Here is a 15,923-nt window from a genome sequence, read left to right as displayed (position 1 = left end):
TGGCTTCTAGTAACATGATTGCTAGACTAGAAAAATGCCTAATTAACACTTGTTATTTTTAGTAGGTTTGTTTTGACTGGACACAGGGTCACTTACAGGAAATAACAGGACTTTTTGTACAGAAGTGGAGCAGTTAACATTCTTTATCTTAGCTTAACTTGGCAGAAGCAGAACCATGCTGTCGAACCTAGTTTTTGCACTTTGTTGGACTTACTTTGCATATCGATTCATTCTTAACTATGTAAAACTTCTTTACATGAATATATCCACATTTCAACTCACTTATGCTGAGCAAATGCTATAATACTTATTGTTTTCCCTGATTTCATTTTTCCTGAGCTAAAAAAACTCTTACCATGACAAGAGTCAAAAAGAAAATTCACTGTCCCTGGGGCTGCTGTGTCTTGTGTTTAAGTGTGCTTCTCAGTAAGCAGGAAAGTTTTGTCTTCATACTTACTCTGTCAACAATCTTGTAAGAGGTGACGTGATACCAATTTATGATGGTTGGTCTGTTTAAAAAGAATTGAATTACTGTCTGAGGCATGCACAACATGTCAGTAAATGACAACATTGCAGTCTGCAGGTATTTCTGGTTCTTGTTTTCCTTGGTTTTTTTGTTTAATACCTGCAACTAATGGAGGAAATAGGCTACACAGTAGCACATAGGAGTTACCAATTTGAATCACACTGGTAGGTCACCAACTCTAGTTATGATCACAGCTAGGGACATCGATATAATAATATGTAGCATACAGTCTATTTCATAACTTGCCTGCAGAAAAATGACCTTTTTAGCCTCTTCTCTTTGCTCCCTTCCCCCTCCAATTGTGAAGACTTACTTCCCAACATCACTTCTTGAATTTTTATTTGCATCCTAGACTATTATTCCTGGTGCGTTCTCACAGAAGATCATTTGGCTCCAGTAGGCCTGTTCGTTTCCCTGTCTGAAGCCATTTCCTAACCATGCAGGTATCTCTGCTGACTTAATTCCCCCCTGGGGGACTATTGCAGATATAAGATGCCAGAAAGATATCTGTGAAGGGTAAGGAAATGGTGGGTAGGTTGGAAAGGAGCCCTGTAGAAAAGTCTAGGAATTAACAGACTCAGAAATCAGCCTTGAATAGCAAGGAAACCAATCTCAAATTGTGCAGGATGGAAACCTCTTCGTGAGCTACATATTGTTGAAATACAGTTCTGTCAGACAGCCGTGGGATCTGTCTAGGGCTGAGTGAGAATAACTTTGCTGCCTATCTTTCTTTGGGAAATCCAGCCTGTAGTGAATGTTTTCTTGCCAGCTGATGTTTGCCACTCCTGTCTGCGTTACTGGCTGCCTGTGAGTCAGATGTTCACAGGGTGATACTGACATTTCACATCCTCTGAGTGAACCTAACGAGGGTTTAAGGTGCTTGATCCAAATCATTTGACAGCTATGAACTTAATTTCTTCTATCAATTGGATATTTGTTTACACAAGTATCACCAGGTGACAGCAATGCAATGAAACATGTGCTGACACATGAAGCATATGTACAAGATGAGAGCCTGGCAGCATTCACTAAAAGATTAAATAGACTGGAGCCCAATGTTTATTTCCCTTTTTTGTTTCCCCCTAAGCAAGAAGTAGAATAGTTGGATGCTGTTTCCCAGAGAGGTCCATCTTGTGAGTGTATCCCAAAAAGACAGTGTCTTCAGAATTATTATGTGATAGAACTGTGGCTTGCAATATCTTAAATCATTTTCCTTTCCTAAGTATGCAAGGATCAGTTTCTGTCTTTGATGATGTTTTCTAGTGTCTATTTTGGTGTTACTGAAACAAGCCATTACCATTTTAATGGCCTTAAATGAGGCAGTTTGTATAATGACTGAAGAGCAAGAAAACCAAAACAATGTGCCTCTGATATATTCCCCAGACACATGCATATTACTTAAAGATATTTCAAGGACCTACTTAGATTTGGCATCTTTTAATTAAAAGCTTAACATTGCACTGTACTAATGCAACAATTCACTTAGACTGTCACTAAAGAATTTTCTAAATACATTATTATGGAAGTCATTATTATCCAATTGCTGGAGGTAAGGGAGTACTGGGGAACCATACAAGCAATTGCAACAATATCTGGGACTGTTTGCTTCTTGGGGCTTGACTTTGGCAGTTGCTCAATTTTTGCTAGCTTCAGTGATTTATTTTCACAGAATCGGAGTCAGAAAATATAAAAGCGATCAAATAGTTTTGCTTTTGAAAAGCATTAGTTGATGTTCATTTTCAGTGAGCACTGGGACAATGATATCTCTGGGCTGCTGCAGATAGAGTCCAGTTCCTGACTTAGTTGAACTTTATGACTTGGGTGAGTCATTTCTGCAAAGACGTTCTACAATATTCATCAATTTTTAGCTACATCAAAGTTTGGGGGCAGAATGCACAAATATTTGAGGCTGCATTTAGATATGCTATGTCCCCTCTGCCAACTTTAGCACTTAGCGGTTATGCGTCAGACCTTCCAAAATAGTGAGATTAAAAACAGTGACTTTTTTCTATTTGTCATCGGTTTTATGAGTTTTCAGGTGACACTCTTGACAGATTTTTGAGCTTTTCTTTGTAATCACAAATTTACACTATTAAAAAATATGAAAGCTGAGAATCTCACTTAGTTTTGGATTAGGAGCTTTGAGAAACACCAAAGGGCAGGAAAGTTGGATAAAATCATGAGAGTTGACAGGGCTGCTGTGGGACGAGAGGACAGCAGTCCCTAGGATCTGCCTGTGACTCTGCTGGAGGATGTGCACACATCTCCCAGTAATACTGAGGGATCGTGGTCTGTCAAGGGATCATGGCCTGCTGATCCAAGAACACCTGAGGACAGGAGGACACCGAAGTTGGAGAACAGGAGGAGACCAAAGCCATATATGATTGTTTTGAAGTGTGGGTTTTCTTTTCCCCCGGAGGACAAGTCTTCTTGTTGTGGCAGGATGCAAGCCAAAAGTGACTGCCAAGGAAACAGCAATAAGGAACCACACACTTCAAGAGCTTGGTCCCCTGAGAAGCACTGTGCAGGATCCCAGCTGTTGTTTGCCTGTATCGTCTGTATTGGCTAGCTGTATATGCATGGGAAGTTGAGGGATCTACTTCCTCCTCAGCTGTGCTGAATCCCTGTTAAAAATTCATTACTTGGCCAGTGTGCAGCAGTACTGTGATAATCTTTACATATTTCTTTTGAGTTATGTGCCATGAGAACTCCTACTGTTGGAATAGAAAGGGTCATGGTCCAGCCTAACCTGTGTTTGTGACAGTGGTGCAGTGTTTCTCTGCCCTGGAAGAAAAGAGAAGAAAGTAATGTCTGAATTTCCTCTCTGGTAGCAAGTGTAGGGATGTTCCTCATGGAGGGTGAGGAATGTTAGGAAAACAGTGTTTTCAGGATGCAGCGCCTTATTGCATTCAGAACTGCTTTGCAACCATTTGTCAAAGTGAGTGCAGCCTGAACAACAAGGGCACAAGAATAAATCCCCAAATTAATGAAGGTGCTTTGCAGGCTCACCGTCTGACTCCTGACCCCTTTAAGATTTTTTAGTTATCTCCAATGAGGAATTTAAAACAAGGGGTTCTGTTAACCCTGGATAATTCTTATATAATGGCCAAATAGGAGAATGACTGGTGAAAATGTCATTGCTCATATTTTACAGAAATAACATAAAAAGTGATTATCATTCCAAATTTCAATCTGTTTCCATCTCATTTTAAATTGATTTTTTCCTATCATGATTTAAGTAAGTTATGACTATGTTTCTCTGATTTAAAAACTTGATTATTTTATCCAAGGAAGACTTGTGCATCTTCTGAATGACGCAGGTTTTGGGAGCTGCTTGCGTTCTGCTGAAAAGTCAGTAGACTAAGGATAAGAAATGGCATATATTAGAAGTTTGGCAGTGTAATTATACGTGAGAACTCTGCTACAGCATTTGTTGATAAACTACAGTCTAGATCCAGTCCTGGAGGATCCAGATAGTATTACTTTCTGAAATGCAGACTGGCTTTTTGGTGAATCTCTTCGCTGTAGTCTAATGCTATATTGCGTACTCCCACCCTGTGGGAAATGTGAAGGCAATGGCCAACACAGCATATGTCTGAAAAAAACATTTCCTTTCAGTATTTGTATTACAATCTCACTTCCTATTTTTGGATATGTACAAGTGAAAGGTGTCAGCTTTACATGCGTAGCTCAAACATACTCTTTTCAAGTAGTCAAGTTAAGACTTGGTGACATACATTAAAAAAAAACACAACCAACCCCTTTTCGCCCGATATCTGGTAGTTTAGGCATTTTGGTTGTGATGTACAAGTGCTCTTTAACCCATCCAGGCCAGTGAGGTGCACAAGCTGTGTCCTGAAGCTGAGAGGAGGGAGAGGTTGAGAAATGAATATTTAGAGCAAGATGGGTTGATTATATAGAAAGTTTGCTTTCCCCACCCCTGAGGCACTTTCACTTTGTATCAGCTTTCTTGCTTATATACTATGTGTGTGCTATTCCTAGGACTCTGCACTAGCAACCTGCATGCTAACAGCCAGCGATGGTGTGGCTGGTTTGGGAGTGGGTAGGCTAGGGAGAAGGAGGCCAAGGAGAGGAGGCACGAACTGCACTCAACAAGTGAAGACGGCTCGAGGGGAAGAGTTGGGTCATCGTCCTCTCCTCCTTCTGCTCCATCAGATGAGTCTGGTCAGACCTGCAAGAAGCTGGATTTTTTTTTAGCTGCTGGAGGGCTTGGGTAATGACAGCTTTTCTATTACCACGGAACTGAGAAGATCTGGACCTGTGCTGAGATTTGCAGTAGGTACCGTGTTTAGTATATGCCCAGGGGAGATTATAAATCAGGGGTGAATTATCTGTGCTTCTCACTGAATCCAATGTAAATCCTGGAGCTTGGAGAAGACAATCTGATTTCAGAAGGCTAAAAAAATTCAGAGGAAAAATGGTAGTCTCAGACAAAACAATGGGAGATCAATCAGGCTGAAGGAAGCCTGCTTTTTCTCAAAAAAGAAGGTATCGCTAGGTAAAACCAGGAAGCCTGTACCAAACCTGCTACAGGTAACTGGTTTATTTTTGGTGTTATAACTCATGCGGATTGTTTTGAAAGTGGGTGGCAAGGTTGTCTCTATACTTCTACCTCAGCGGAACCTAGTCACTGGCTAGCAAGGCTGGTAAGAAGAATAGCACCTGACTTTTGCTGGATATTTTTTATACATAGTCAAGATCCCTAAAAATGTGCTTTAATGGATTATTTTTAGGTAGTCAAACTGTCTTGAATGACCTAGCATTCTGCATTCCCAGATGTACTTATTTGAAGTCAGATCTTTGTTAGCAGAATTTGTATTTTCGGTTTTCTGAGTTTTACTCAAAATTAGGTATAATCACTGATATTTTTGTAACTGTTTTTTCTTCAAAAATGGGAGAATAATTAGTTGTTTCTCATTATGTATTTGATTTGCTCATGTAGCGTGCAAGTAGCTTGCCTTGAGGCAGGTTACTTTACTGGAAGCACAAATGCTCACCCATGATCATCATCAAATGAAGATCTTGGGGAGACATTGGGAGAATATGTGCAGAAGGACACTATTCCTTTCTCTCCTCACACCTAATTTAAAGAATCCTGGCAATTGGTAAACTGGCAAGAGCAGATGTTTTAGCAATTCATTGTCACAAATAAACAAGCCAGATTCCACTCATGACCAAAATAATTTATGTCTAAATTTCCTGTGGCGATCTGAGCCAAACAGGTGCTTTAGATATTTCTCAAAGTACTCTTCGATAGGCAACATTGGGTAGGTGAGGTTGCAGATCTTCCTCTTGTACTGGGAACCCATGGGCGTATGACACAGAAGTAGCTGAAGACTGCGAGCAGGCCCATTTGCTTGAAATCCCTGAGGAGATGAACTAGAAGAAGCTGCAGAAAAGCTTAGTTGCTGTCAGTCACCCTGCAGCAGCCATTTGGCTTCTGAAGAGTGGGTCAGCTAGGAGTGCTTGAGATAACCTTTCAGCTCCCCACAGCTCATAAATGTATATTTGCATTTTCTGTGGCAGTTCAGATGAAGAAAATCCCTGTGTTTATGTGGGAGTTTTGACATACAAATGAGGAACCTTAAAGTGCACTGTTTGAGCAAGATTGCTTTGGAGTATTGTAATATATCTCCATCCTTCTGCATATCAGCTAAAGTGTATTGGTGTATTTATTTCTGTTTTTTCTAGTCCATGGAAGGCATTTGGTGACTAGAGAAGAGCCCAAGTCACAGGCTCAAGGACTTTCAACTGAATTTTGTTATTAAGTCATCACATGCCTATTAGTAAACCATCTGTAGATAAGCTAATGGTTTGTGATTTGGGGTGCCTCATCTAAAGACCTGAATTTCCACAGCCAGAAAATGACACTAATGCATATGGCACAAGGATGCTGTGTGGGATAACTCACTATATCTAGCTATTGAAGGGCTTTTGGCAGATTCAGAGTGCTCTTTAATGGCTAATCAGCATTATTTAACTGTACTTCCAGCCATTAAAACTCCACTGCCCAAAATGAAAGCAAACCAGGCTTTTATCGTAACATATGTGTAGAGAGTAATTTGTCCTGCCATAACTGTGCGTTACCTGCCATTTGCTCTCATCTGATCCACTTATTAGAGCCTGACAAAGAACTGAGTTCAATCTCATGCATATGAGCTGAGGAAGTAACACAAAAATTATGCATTAAATCCCCATTGAGTTTAACAGAACAGTTGTCCTGGTTCAAGCCATTGCAGGGTGAGAGCCTGCAGCATTAAGTAGGGGTGCAGGTAAAAATCAGTATATGCCATACTCACCAGGAAACGTTTTAGACTGGTAGAAAAAATCCTCCACAGCTTGGCTGGTTAGGCAGGAGCTCACCCGTTGCAAGGGCAGAATCCCAAAGGTGCTGGTTGCAAAGAAGATATGACATGTGCTTCATCTCTGCATATACGGAGACCTAACAAACTAGGATAACACACTATTTTCTTCCGTCTTCCTTTCACTATCTGGAGACAAGTTCATTACTCATTTACTCAAAACAAGTGTCTGAGCAGGATGTGTAAAGTAGCACTAAAATACCAATCATTATCTGTAATTTCACTGTGATGTTTATTACTGTGTTTCACAAGAATGATTTTATGAGGCAATCTCATGCCTTACTACTTCCTAACATATCTTGCTCTCACCTTCAAAAATACAATTTTAGGAGACATTTCTGCAGAAACCTTTTCAGTTCCCAAATTTAAAAATACTGAATATACTCCAGCCGAAACATCACTAGGCTTTAGAAACTGTAGACCTACTGTGTTTACATTTAAATTTCATGTTTATAGAAATACTCAGCAATCTGTGATTGGTGATACCTCTGCAGTCTGCTGGAATCCAGGTGCTTTGTTCTGCAGAAGGTTTTTTGAGGGGTCAGAGTGGGAACATGTTACCTTGGAAGTCGTTTTGAGCAGCATCCTGTTTTCTGCTCTTTGCATGTACTTTGGATTTGGTTTAGCCTTCATTGCTGTGCTGAAATCCTGTCTCTACAAGCTTGATTCTTGCTCCCAGGTATGGTGTATTTCTCATTTAGATGCTTTCAGGCATCGTGGCTGAGCTTGTCTTCTGGACAAGAGAGCAGAGGCTTGATCTGGAGCTCTTTGATATCAGTCTTTCTATTTACTTTTAATGGGCTTTGCAGTGACTCCTTGGTTAACAGCATCCTCCAACCAACTGCAAAGTCAGCACAGCCCTTGGCCCAGCTTACCAGGAACCAGGCACAGAACAGGTCGTCGTTATTTCTTTCATCCTTCTGCCAGTTTTTTTCAATTCAGGCCTGAGTGTCTGCTGTCTGCTGCTTCTGCCCCAAGATGTATGTTTTTATGGTAAACAAGGATTGTTTTAATTTCTCCAAGAAAAATTACCTATAAAGAAAATCACTGCCTTGAAAAAATTAATTGCACTTATTTAGTCGTCTAGAAAGCAATAGTTAGTATGTCTCATTTCAGAGCTGGAGCCATGCATTTGAGCCTTGCTCTGCTCTCATGCCAAGGGCTGGTCCTACTCAGGGCAACCGAAAATAGTGCCTGCTCTGTCTGGGCAGCAAAGCAAAGGTGCCGTACACGGTACTAACCACATCCACTCGCTCTCGTGCTCAAAGCTACAGGAAGTAGCGTGCCTGCTGTGCCATCCGAATTGGGGATGGGCCAGGAAAAGAAAGGTATCAGATGAGCCTGGAGCTAAACGTGCAATTTATTTAGCAACGTGAAGTTTGTATTAATGTGGAAGTAGGAGTGGTGCACGTGTGTCGGAGAGAGAAAAAGACAAGGGAGGGAAACACTCACGCTTACTGGACAGTAAAAAAGTATGAAAGGTTGTAGTTCCAAATCTGATGCTAGTCAGATTCCTTAGCAGTTCTGACTATCATTTCTCATCATGAATGAAACTAAAATCTTACGAACCTCTATATCTTGTATTGTAGTTAGTCCTGCTAGGAAATCTCCTCATCCCTTATTTAAACGTCACCTTAAAATATGCTTACCTTGAACTCCTAACTAGCAGGAATCTGCAAAGGACATTGTTTTGGATTTGCATTAAAATCTGACCTCTTGGGCATGATGTAATTATAAGTCATGACAGACAGTAGCTTTATTATGTCTCCTTGATTAAAAAAATAGACAGCTGTATCAATAAGCTACTTCCTATCCTGATGTCAGTCTACACAAAGCAGTTGATTTGGCAGACTTTTGCTAAAAAGAATTATAACCCCTTGCCTCTTGATCACTTTATTAAATCCAGATCGATCTTTCCTCCAAAATGTCAAGGAATCTGCAAGCCGCTTAGCAGTTAATGAGAATAATGACCTGCTGTAAAACAAACCACTGTGAATTAAAAGTACAGGTCATGTCTGCATTTGCAAACAAGATAAACATAACTTTTTTCAGCTGTTCTTCATCCTCATCTTTAAAAATTCCCTTTTCAAAATGGCATAGGTGCTAGGGAGAATAGGTTAGGGATAGGGATAATATAGGATAGGGATAGAATAGGATAGGTGAGGGCCCAGAGATTTTTGCTCACGAATGGGGATGGTTTATATTAAGTCCACTGTATCGATTGTGGCCCCAAGCTATTCACTCTGCTTTTTTTCCAAGGATTCCTGCCCCTGCTGCAAGGGTTTCTCCACTGACCATGAAGCAGTTGCAGATCTGCTTAAATTATAGCTGGCTACACTGAGGAAAGCTGAAATCAATGCCAATTCACCTGAATATGCCAGATTATAAACTGTGGTGATGCAGCAGCTACTTCACGAGAAGCAGAGATAGTTTTGTGCAGAGGGAGGGAGACATCCAAGATGGGCAGACGGTCGGGACAGAAAATTCTTCTAAGCTTTCCTAAGCTGAGCTGTATCTATTAATGAGTCAGAGCTTTAATTCCCACTGAATTAAACAGATCGTCTCAGAGAGCTGTGTACTTGAGAATATTTAAAAATCCAACCCTTAAATTCCTAAGTTATTTTGATAGTAGGACTGAAGCTCCTAAGTCGCTTAGAATTTGCAATGTTGTATCTAAAATACTGTAATTCCATTTAATAATTGATACAGCTGGGAAACAATGTCCAAAAGCATTCTTAATCTTGGAGTGAATACTCCAAGTGCAGGTACTCTTTCTGGCTCACAGTTATAATTAAAAGGATTATATTTTAAAGGTCAAATGCTTTGCATTTTTGGACAAACATGGAAATCAAATTGTGTTATATGGTAATATAAATTTTAACAGTGCTTCTAGTTAGTTCTGTGTGTATTTCCATTTGTGTTGACATATACCATATTAGTAAGTTCTTAGCTACATGAAAGATAGAAACATCCCTATTAGTGCTAGAGAACATGAGTGAAGTCAGAGGCAACACTGTCATTTACCTGAGGTAAATTTGCGTTTTACTGGTATGTTTAAGACTTTATTAATTATTTCTTCATAGCAAAGCTTTTTCTTTCCCTCTAATAAAACACCACAAACAGGTAAGTGTGTATGATGTCAAGACCAAAAAGCATCATTGTTCTACGAGAAGCCTCTAGACACTATTCAAGACATTTCTGCTTTATCATTGCAGTTTTATCCACTCAAATGATTCAGCATGTGTAGTTGGTTGTGGCTGTTATGTGCATTAATATCAAAATCAAAACTAAACTTTTGGAAGATCCCGTGCGAGAGGACTCGAAGTGCTCCCTTCCCAGTTTGCTTCTCACCTTCCCGTGAGCCCTGGCCCCAGCTGCTTGCTTGCCCTCGCAAAGGGAAAAAGGCCTGTCGAAGAGCCCTTTTCCCTTGCCGGGGGAGCAGCAGGCCTTTCCCGATGCTCCCCGCTGCCCTCACGGAGCTGGCGGCATCAGCAGCCTACGGTGCTGCCCCAGCAGCGAGTGCTTGGGGAGCGTCTCCTCATTGCAGAAGGGCGCTGCTCACGCCGGTTGTATCTGCTCCCATGCTGTGCGTTTTGTTTTTCCACTACCTCTTTGAAATCTAGGAAAGGAGCCTGAGGTCCATAAAGTTCAAACTGGCCATTTAACTTGAATAGAGAGCACTGACAAAGAGTTACTTCAAGCTAGGTATTTAGGTAATTTATCTTTGTATAATGTGAACCTGCTTCTCTGATGAATTGGTAGTGCTTTGGCAATGGCCACTATAATAATATACTCTGTATATATGCATATGCTAAATCATTTTGTTTTCAGAAGAGGTATCACTGCCCTTTGTTTGGCAGTGATTTTTGCAGATACTGAGCATATCTGGAACTAAAGGTAACTTTAAGTAACTAAAATAGGAATTCAAATAAGCTTAAGGACTTCATTTGGAAACTTTTGTGATGGACTTATTCTTAGGCAATGATCACTCTAAGCAACAAATATTGTAGTCACCACTATAAACAATGATTAAACTTTTTTTGTTAAGATTTCACATCAAAAGAAAAAAGTGACAAGTTTACAGAGGCTGCTTTAGAGCTTCTGTGCATGCTGCAAGTTTACATTACTTTAAAAAGACTTTGCTTGCTGTTCTCCCTCTTAGACAGGGGAGGACAGAAAGCCAGAAGAGCAGCCTCATCTTCTCTGTGCGCTTTTGAGTCCTGACCCGTGGCTTGATGATACTAAACCCACTAATTCATCACTCAGTGGAGATCTGAGCTAGCTTCAGTTTTAGGACTTTTGCTGCTCCAGACTAACCTGAACACTGACACATTTCACTGTCTGCAATGTACTGTAGAACATGTCCCCTTCAGATTCTGTTGCCTGCAGCAACTATCTACATAGTAAAATAGCATCTGATCACTACTTATATAGAGTCTTTTTCTCTAGCTAAACAGAATTTCTTTTTTTTAGCCTTCCTGCCACTGGGTTTTCAATATTTTTTCTCACTCAAATGGGTAGCAATGTACTGAATCTTACAGTAGATGTTCAACTGAAGCTTGTACCCACAGAGTTGATAACGTTATATCTTCAAGGAATTACAGGGTGGCAACTGAATTTATCAGAGCAGAGTGGCAGGCCTGCCCGTTTTCCTGTATTACCTTTCCTAACGAAGAAGGAGGAGACCACCTGTAGGTGGCAATAGTACAGAAGCTGTAGCCACATGCCATTGCGCTTGCTTTTTACTGGTAGGTTACCATCAAGTTAATTTGTTCAAGCTAGCTTTCTACAATTCTGACTTAATAAATTGCTTTGTTGGTTTGTCTACGAGGGCATCGTGGTCCCTGATGTTTAGCTGATCCCAAAACTCTAAGTGCCAGGTTCCCCAAATTACTAGTGCTCTTTCCCTTAGGCAGATTGTGGGATGGCTTTGGAAATTTTGTTTCAGCCTTTACTTTTTTTCAACCTCTGAGCACTGACACAGACTTTTTAATGCCAGTGTTGGCCATGTGATATTTTTATCATTAGCATTATTTTAAACCACAGTACAGAAGGCTATGATAATATAGTCACAAATCAAAGCATTCTGTCAGTGGACTAGAAAAATAAAAGCTCATGCGTAACTGAAGTGCAAAAGAAGACACTGTCCACAGACGAAGGCCCATGTTCTGGCCTGCAGTTGCTCTTTCATGATGACGTTATGCAGATGGGTGACAGCCGTACTCAGGAGCGGGACGCTACCTCTCGGGGGCAGACACCGGGAGAAGGTGTGCCGTCAGAGTGACGAGCAATGCGTGGGAATGCACCGGTTTTAGCAGGTGATCGGCTGGTGACTCTGGCTTTCGGCTGCTCCCCTTTGCAGGACAGACCACAGCCATCTCATACGCAGGCTGCCGTATCCCGGCCTTGCTACAAAATAGTGTCTGCAGGGCTACCCGGAGTCCAAGTGGCCCAGCAGCTGTCTGCTTTGCACGTGCGTGGGCCACCCGGTGCCTTCCATACTACACTTCCTCGACAGCAGCACGCCTGGAGTGTCACAGGGCATTAATTCAGCTGGCCATTGCACTACAGGGTATTTGATTTAGCACTGTATTGGTTAAAGATTACAGAAGTATGGCAAACAACGGCGCAGGCACAAAGCAATGAACCATTCCTAACTTACAGTTGAAATAAGTGTTTCTTCTGCATGGTTATTATTACATGGTAGGTTATTTAAACACCTTGCAAAAATTAAGTAAGATAGTACTTTGGTACAAATAGTACTCATTAAACAAGGCAATGTTAGCTGAATAGAAAAATCTAAGTTCTATTTATGGCCCATTGTCTGTGGAGGCATTTTTATTAAATTCCACAAAATGGGGAAGCAACACATCCACTTAAAATTCTAGTTGCTAGAACAGCTGTTTGTCCAGAATATTGTTTTCTGGAGGAGTCTAATTTATGCATTCCCAGTACTTGACTGGCTCATAGTAATTCAAAATAAAGAACATTTTTTTTGGAGAAATTTAATCATTCCCCTAAGCTGCAAATCCCTGTTGCTCAGAGAAAATTGTTGATGCATATGTCCCTGTAACTGTGCTACCATTTAAACTGGCATTTTAATTAAGGCTCTTCGGTCTATCAGTTTGAAACCTAGGACCATTCATTGTATTCCTGACTCCACTGACTAAAATGAACTAGGTGGAGAAGTGAACTCAGGGTAAAGCGGTGGAGAGCTATGTAAAATAATGAAATAGTTGTAGGTGCCAAACTAACGTGTGAAATCAAATGCAAAGAGAGAAGCCAGTTGTGACTCAGGGAGTAGCAAGGGAGAGGACGGTTCCCTGACCTACTTTACTGCTCTGGTTTATTTGCGTTAGTCACCCCAGCAGCTGAAACCCAAAACCCCACGTCAGTTGATTTTGTTGCTGAGATGTTTGTAAAGGAAAGTCCATGATGGCAGCTTCAAGCACACTTGGGATTTATATCTGTGATTCACTAGTACCTGACTAAACTCGTTGTCCCAAAGTAGGACGTTAATATGTCATTCTCCTTCATGCTGTTTTATCCCTCTTTTTTCAGTTCTTCTTGCTCTGAAGCTTCAAATAGTTCAGGCCTTTAAGGAGACTTTTATGGTAGTAAAACTGAGCAGTCAAATGTCAGAAAAAGTATACTTAAGTTTAAGCTTGTGAATGGTGAGTGTAGGTCCTATACTGTATTTAGTTATTGATCATATGGTATTTGAACTACAGTTTCTGGACAGTCCTAGACTTCAACATTGTGAAGAAACAACATTACAGCCTCCAAATGTTAAGACAAATGAGCAGCCAATACACAGTGGAGGAACCGGGAATTTTATAACAGCAGTGGTGGAGATGGTGTTGAAAATCTCTCTGTGACCAAAGATCAACTGCAGGTTTCTATGGTTAGGGCCGGGAACTCAGATAACGAATGGTGGCCTCGGCTCAACGTAGTTATCCTGTTGTGTAGCCATCATAAAAAGGGAGAGGCTCAGAAATGCTGCCTTTGCTGATCTTGCATAAGTGCTGGGCAAGGAATTAGTGGGTAACGTAGGAGTCAAAGCTGACTTGATTGTGTATGTGCATGCTTCACATCTGTGCTATGATGTGACTTTTTCTTTTCTTTTCTTTTTTTTTTTTTTTGATATGATGTGAGAGAGTTCAAAACTTGACCTAATTACACAGATTACTTAACTGCTGAGGAACATGGGGGCCACCCAACCCATCATAATTATCCCAGCCAATATGGATAAATGGTTTACACAGCTGAACTAATGTTCTGGAAATATATTGCAGCCTCTCAGTTTTACAACGTGGGCAGCTCTTACGCAGGTACTATTGGGTGCATGCAGGATATCAAAACATCCCACAGCAAGCAACAGGCTCCCATGTTTGCTCTGAGGCCATTTTTCAGTGCGTTGTTGTCCTGTCTCACCGCAGCCCACAGAGAGATGGTGCCTCCCGGTGCCGGTAGGCCCCAGGCTGGGAAGGAGGATGCCTCGGGGTGGTGCCTCCTGCTCTGTCCGTGATGGACACTGGTCTGTCTTCTGTCTTGCTCCGTGTCTCCAAAGGGAAGGCAATTTTCCAGGCCAGCACTGCCATGTCTCACTAGCATCTCTCATCAGTTAGTGTCTCCCCCGGGTACTTAAACCGCGGCTCACGGTGGAGTATTAAAAAGCAAAAATGCTTGTTGCTCTGAAAAGGGCAAGCACACAGCCACTGCTCAGGTTTTCCCAGTCTCCTCTCTCGCTCTTCCCATGCTGCTTCTTTCTCCCTTGCGCTATTGCCTGTCCCCGCACGTTTTGCTCTCCGTGCACCCAGGTGATGGTGCATTGCGTGGGTTAGAACTGAGGCTCTTTGAAGGTGAGGCGTGTTCACTGCAACAGCGGACAAACGAAATAAAAATCAATAGAAATGGTTTTCTGTTCACAGTCTCATGGATGCCTTCAGCTTTAAACTGATTTGAGATTTTTGTTAAGTAAATGACCCATCGCAGGCTGCACAGACATTTCAAATTACAAAGAAATTTTAAGGCATAATAAAGTGTTCGTGCGTACTCCAGCTCCTGGTGTTTTAAGAGATTACTGTAGATTTCTGATTATTTCTGCTTATTATGAGGCAGGGAAATTCTTTCAAAACGTTTTAGGTTTCTTCTTGCATTCCTGTTCCATCCTGCATACAACTGCTACTAATACCAACATGCTCTCCTGTTTCGTCTGTCAGCTTCTTGAGTAGTATTCTTCTTTGCTTTTTGGGCAAAGGTCTCCAAATTTAATTTCAGTTGCTGATCCTGCTCCCCCATCCCAGCCTCCGTCTACATTATTAAAAACGCACCTGGAGAATGGTTACAAAATTGTGTATGCACCAGTAGCTTCCCATGACAGACTCCCAGGTCCTATACAAGCAGAAGGTAGCATCTGAAAATGTTTTACTGCCTCCAAAATCACGCCAGACCTGTAAGTAAGGAATTCCAAAAGAGGAAAATTCAAAAATGTATCAACATGAAGACAGAGCTATTCATGTTCCATCTCTTTTCCTCTCCAAACTGATGCGAATCAGTCCTTGCTGGGCACTCATCCAGGGTAAATAAGGCTGCAGGCAGATTTTTACAGCAAAAAAGCAGCTTAAGAATTTATCACATCGCCTCAGCTGACAGAATAATACCTGTCATCGGAGCTAAGTGCCCTGCACGGGGCCGGAGCTGAGCACGTGCCTGCACGCTGGCTTCTCCCGGGCACGGTGAGCGGCGTCGGCCCCCCCGGCCTCCTCCTCCTCTGCCTGCCACAGAGGAAGGATCCAAAGGGTGATGCCGTAATGTGTGGAGCAGCATTGAGCTTAAAGCAGGTGCTCGCTGTCCTTATCCTGGGACAAGGGAACGCTCTTTTTGCTGGAGCCATGGCTAAACCGTGTGTGTGACATGCTCCTTTTATGTTTTGAGGCTTCCAGCTATTAAAATACATTTAAAGATAAATGTTGATAGATATAAATGGATTGTTTACATTGAGTTCTCTCACC

General features: G+C 41.5%; 1 protein-coding gene across 2 annotated transcripts in view; it reads left to right on the top strand.

Annotated features, from left to right (window-relative positions):
* The window catches only part of TMCC3 (transmembrane and coiled-coil domain family 3), a 152,816-nt gene that overhangs the window by 66,294 nt on the left and 70,599 nt on the right, over positions 1–15,923 (top strand). The window contains exon 1 of one of the 2 annotated variants that reach the window (XM_064510308.1): positions 4,773–4,826. The exons of the other annotated variant lie outside the window; for it this stretch is intronic. The gene's annotated coding sequence lies outside the window, so the exon portion shown is untranslated. Of the gene's footprint in view, positions 1–4,772; positions 4,827–15,923 lie in introns of those variants that run through there. 2 annotated transcript variants of the gene reach the window in all.

The sequence above is a fragment of the Dromaius novaehollandiae genome, chromosome 1 (genome assembly GCF_036370855.1).
Source record: "Dromaius novaehollandiae isolate bDroNov1 chromosome 1, bDroNov1.hap1, whole genome shotgun sequence".
NCBI lineage: Eukaryota > Metazoa > Chordata > Aves > Casuariiformes > Dromaiidae > Dromaius > Dromaius novaehollandiae.
The sequence above is the reverse complement of the archived record's forward strand: the minus strand, read 5'-3'. Positions and strand labels throughout refer to the sequence as shown.